Source organism: Dendrobium catenatum, unplaced genomic scaffold (genome assembly GCF_001605985.2).
Source record: "Dendrobium catenatum unplaced genomic scaffold, ASM160598v2 fragScaff_scaffold_1467, whole genome shotgun sequence".
Classification (NCBI taxonomy): domain Eukaryota; kingdom Viridiplantae; phylum Streptophyta; class Magnoliopsida; order Asparagales; family Orchidaceae; genus Dendrobium; species Dendrobium catenatum.
The window spans coordinates 177,339-183,567 of NW_021319929.1; positions in this window are offsets into that span (position 1 = coordinate 177,339).

A 6,229-nucleotide genomic window follows, 5' to 3' on the forward strand; every position below is an offset into this window, starting at 1 on the left:
AATTGTTTGAGATGATATTAATGATTTTGATTATAATTGTTTGGACAACCATGCAATTTATTTAGATTCTTTTAAATTTTTTATATGCAATTTAATTCAATTGAGTTGTGAAAGTTGAATTTTAAGATGAGATATTAACCATCAAATTTGAAGTCCAAAGAGAAGGGAAACTTTCCTTAGGGGAGAGTTCATTTCATTTAGAAATTCAAATTTGGATTATTTAAAAATACGAAAAGGAAAGAAACACCCTTTTGTGGAGGATTTATTTTAAATTTAGATATTTAAACCCAATGAATCCAAGGCGCTCGTAGATGAGAAGAAGAAGAAGTGAAGACATCAAGAATATCCCTTTCTTAAAATCACTTGCATCATTCTTTTGACTAGAATCCAGTTTGTTGTTAGTGGTACCCGACCACTTTTAATAATGCAAAACCTAGTTGTAGTTAAGTGGAATTTGCCACATGAACTTTCTTTTATACTTGGTTAATTTATGTTGATTGTTAATTTTTTAAAATTTTGTGCAGTAGGAGTTTTCTAATCTATTTAGGTTTCTTACTCTTAAATGTCATTTTGATTTTTCTTGGAAAATTTAGGCTTTTTAAGGACTAAAACTATTTCTACTCAAAATTAAATAAATTTTGTAGGCCAACATAGAAACTTAATCAAATTTAAGAAGTATGCTTGGGCTCACCGAGGATCTCATTCATTCATCTTAAAACCATATCTTCCTTGTTAGGCACATCTTCTTATGCGGGCTATGATAAACCACCTGGACTATTAGGTTGTAGTTTTATCTTGGGGATGTTGTTGAAATTTTTGGGAAAATTTAATTTTCTATGCCTTTTTAAAATTGCTTCATATTGATTTTGCATACAAGGTTAATTAGCATGCATTGCATTGTAATAAAATTAAAAAGTTAAAAGTTTAATTACATTTAAAGCATAATCACCCTATATAATTAAATGGGCAACTTATAACACTCTCCAAACCTTAGCTTAACCCCATAAAATTAAAACAATAGTCCACCTATATCTCCTAAAAGATTAGATACATGGTTTTGAAGTGCTGGGTGGTTAGTTGGCTCCCCAATCGAGGCCAGAATAAGTCCAAATATATATTATATTAGCTAGGTTTGAGCCACTATTATTTAGTTCCAAAATTAGACTTAAGATTTGCGGTAGACTCAAAATCATAAAACCCGAACCTCAAGAATATAATTCCAACTTTCTAATAAATTGACTACTCAAATTAAATTTTCTCTCAAAAATTAAAACATAAAGCATAACATATATGATAGATATGGGTGTTTCTATAGTCTTTTATAATCCCAAAATGCCTCCTACTTTTCCTTTATTAGCCTCCAGAAATAAGTGTTCAAAATTTGATCCAACCCCAGTTAAAACTCGAACATCACTCCTTTGATATCACTTCTTAAAAACTCAAAATAAAATTTATACCATAATTTTAATCAAGAGTTTTTGTAGGAAACTTAATTTTCCTATGATGTACTTAATTTTTAGGGCTTTCGCTCATAGGAGATTTGTAGACCCTAGATCAATTTTGAAAAATCAATTGATTCTCTATGGGAAAAGTTAAAATCAATGATGATCATTATCATCATATTCAATTAATCAATAATCAATGAAATTTTCTTTCCTTGGGGAGATATATCATTTATTATTATAACTTTGAATATGAAATTTTATCATGGTCATATACACGATCAAACATCATTTTGTCCCTTTGAGGTCATATGTTGTTCTTCCCTGAATTTCATTATGATAATCGAGATGAGCTTACAATTTTATTATCTGAACCCATTACAGAATGATATTTTTCTTCCTGAGGTGATATATCAATCATAATGACATGTTAAAATTAAAAAAATAAAATTTTAGAAATTAAAAATTTTCATAAGAAATTTAATTCCAATTCACTTTGCACCCTTCTTAAGCAAAAGCTGTTTTCAAATCACTAATATAAATCAAACAAATAAAACACTTTAAAACTTAACTACTAAAATATTAATTCATTAAAGCTTTAACTTAAATTAAGACATATCTTGACCTTTAATAAACAAATTAATTCAAGCATACAAATTAAAAATTATGACCTTTAAGAACTATCTAAGCCACACAAACCTTTTCATACATTTTAGATGGTTTGCTAGGGAAATTTTCTCTTTGGTTTGAGCAGATGTCTTATTTTGAGGATATCCTATGTATGCTTATTTAGTTTTATCTACTCTTAATGCTATACTCATTCATATTATACACTTTTACCCGCACTGTGAACTCTACTACTGTAGTTGCATGTAGGTTGAATTACTCTTTTATTTAAACTTATACTTCCTGCTTATAATAAAAAAACTTTTAGAATGTTTGTAGGCTTAAATGGAAATTTATAATTGTCAATTCTAAATATAAATGGCTAAGATTATATATCAAGATCAAGTTGTAAAAAAAGTAAAGAGTTGTTATAAAATTAAAGGGGCTTGCTTATACATTTATAGAACTCCAAAAGGGGAAGGCATTATCTTTTAGAATTCTATAGAAGAAAAAATACAATAAGCAAACACATTTAAATCTATATTCATTCATAGGTATAGAAATCAACATTTGTTATAGTGGAGCCTGGCCACCTTTCTTTACAACAAAACTTGGGTTGTTTCTTTTATAAAAATAAAATTCTAGATTTCTATTACATATATTATTTTATACATCATAAATATATTCATATGTGTGGTAGATTTAATTAGAGGTTATATATTTTTCTATGTTTATTTATGTCTATCTATTCAAGACTTTATAATAACATCTATATTAGATCTTAGAAGATATAGTAGTATTACTATATATAGGATTATCTTTGCCCAGTCATGCATTCATACATGTATTTTATTTTCAACAACATACACTATCCCAACACACAAGCGAATGGACAATAAAGGATAGCCCATTGTGTCAAGGGCTCAGTTTGTTATTCCTATTGGTATATAGCTATTGCACTGCAAGATTTTTATAGAAAATTTGTCATGTAGATTAGTGTAAAAGTAAAATCTATAGTGCCTTAAGTGCATCTTATAGAAGCTTCAAGTTATGCGATGTAATAATTTAAAATATACTAGTTTCCCTCATTTAAATACTACTCATCTTGTAAATTCTTGAATGAAAGTCCAAATCGGGAAGGGGGATTCGGTTGCAGAAGCTCGTGAAAGGGACGGAGCTCAGCAACGACCTGGGAAAGGAGGAGAAATCATGAGGCTGAGGCTGAGGGACGGCTTCGACACTTGCGGCGTCGGAGCGGGGCTCAGTCTGGAGATCGAGCGGCTCTGGTCATGGAGGTGTCAGACTGGAGTCGTAGAGGTGAAGAGGGAGAAGGTCGAGAGCAGCGAGAGAGCTTCGAAGAAGGCTGTGGGTTCGGTATTTAACGACATATTTGGGCATTCGACCGAGGAACTGCCGCAGGATTTGAGCAGGAATTGCGGGAGAAGCGATCGTTTCGGCGCCGAACTCAGCAGGATTCGCGGGAGCTTTTTGGCAGATTTCGGGGACTCAACGGTTTATAGGTATTTTTTCTGTTTCCTTTGGGTTCATCTGTGAAGGTCAACAGTAATCTAGCAATCCACTCCAACAAGACATAAGTACAGATTACATATAAATATGTTAACCTTCCCTCCGTGGGTACTAACTCGATCATCTGATGAATTTTGATAATATCAAATTTTCCTAAATTGATAAACCCTTGATTCAAATCCATTTAAATATAAAATAAGTATAGTCTCCATTATATTCAAAAATTTTCTCTTTATGTAATTAAAAGGAATCCTAGAACACATTTTTAATATAAACTCTATTATAGTTCACTAGACAATGGGAAAATTTTTTGGACATAGATAAAATAGATCCATTCTTAATTTCATTATAAAAAATAAAAGTGAATGTTTTATTTATCTCTCAATATGAAAATCATCTTCTTTAATCATAATTTGATTATGAAAATAAATTTTATTTATATCTTTTGTTCAACAGTGAAGTGCCAATCTATCTCTTGAAATGGTATCTTATGCTCTATGAGGATTTAATAATAAAAATATAAATTCAAATCAATTGGCACAATTAATTTTGTCCACAGTATTTTTCTAGCAACTTCACTGTGGAATCAAATTCTCTTTCAATCTTTATTGGAGACTAGAATTTAAATCGATAATAAATTCACTCTTTTAGTGCGTTAAGTTACTTTCTTTTATTGTTCCTTTCGTTCATTTCATCATTGGGTGACGGTGAGCAAAGTTATATTTTTAATGTTCAATCTTTAAAATCTAGTTTTAATCAATCACTTCAATCCCTAAAATTCAAAAGTCCAAGATAGAATAATTATAAATCTTAAATATAAAATCCAATTTTCAGTCAACCTCTAATCTCAATCCAAATTACAAATTCAATCAATTCTCCTAGTGAAGGGTAGTATATTATCTTTGCATTCTTTCATGTAGCTTGATGTGATTATCTAGATGGGATCTATAGTCAAAATCATTTTAACTTTAAATTTAAAACCCATTTTCCAATAATTTAAAACTTTCACAAGGAATTTTATAAATCCAAGTCCAGTATATTTTTTAGATCTATAATTTCATCTAAACCTTTCAAGTTTAAAGATTGATTCAAAATTTTGGTTAAATTTCAGAAAATGTCAGAAAAGCTAATCTTCAACATCATTGTTAGCTAGGCTATAAGTCTATTGAGAGCTCCCATATCAAGTTCAAATCTGGATTCAACATAATGTTGTTTACTTTCATTGGACCACATATTAAAGTGGTTAAGACTATAAAAGCCCCACTTAAATCAATCTACACTAAAGTCAATGTTGAGGATGGGTATGTAGCTTCTCTGTGGATGCTAAACCCTCTGTTTTCTCACATCTCACCTTTCCAAGGTATACTGCTAGCCAATAAGGAAAAATAATCTAAATACTGAAATCCTTGCTCATAGAAAGTTTGAGAATTGGACATCTTCTGCTATCAAGGAGATGTCCAAATCCTAGAGAAACAATAAGAACCCTTGTTTGAGATGGAGGGATGATAAGGAAATACTTTAATAAGAAGAGCTATTGATCACAAATATTACTAAAATAGTGACAAAAATAAATCCTAAAGTTTCTAAAGTCCATTTGAATTTCCCATAATTTGATGAAAGTCACTTCCATCCATCAGCTTTTGCTGGTAAATAGAACATTATTATAATAACCAACTCTACACCACCCGCACTCTATAAATAACCAGTTCTCCCCTCTTTTTCTAAAATAAAGAGGAAGTTCAAATCCTTGTTAGATGGAATGATCCATAAGTGTGCAACTAGTTATGAACAATTAAATACTAAATTCTTTAAAGATGTTAAAGATGTGATCACTACAAATTCTAAGCAGAGTTATACATAGAAAATGTGGCTCCAATTTAAGTTAAAAGAAGGGTGACTTTTGAAGGTCACAAGCTAGTTGTCTCTCCATATTATCATCAAGGATCATAGAAGTTCACAATAGTCAATGATTAAGAAATGTCATCAAGTACTCATTGCACTTTTATGAAGGCTTTAGGATATAGAATATTACACTAACTAGGGTATAGTCTAATATCTCCCCTCATCAAATCGATCAAAAAATTATCCAAGTAAAAAGTCTCGTCACTCTTTGGATCACTATTCATCAAGAGTTGACCGACATTACTTAAAAGGTAGCCAATAATCTTCTTATCCTTATAGAAGGAAGTTGAAATATATAAATTAGCCAACCTTATCATCTGATGGGAAGAAGGTTTGGCAACCTAAGATTCTTGACAATTTAACTACACTTATTGCTCATAAAAATAATGCATCAAAGGAAAGAAAAAGAAAAGATAAGCTATGGTTGAATCATCATTTCTTAGAGAATACACTCTAGTTGACCCATATAATGTGTTGGAAAGATCAATCAAAGAAATGATGAAACTTATGATGGAGTGTATAAGACAAATAGATGAAGAAGAAGGTGCAGAGAAGGCATATATAAATTCCCAAGATGAAGAAATATCTAAGAGTATTCAAATGGTAGATACTCAATCATCCATACATAAACAAAGGTAAAGCTAAAGCAAAGCTTAAAGTTGTTGAAGTTCATGAAGGTAATATACTTAACTCAACTCAACATCTTATAAAAAAATTATATCAACATGACAAATTAATCTCAAGACTGGATA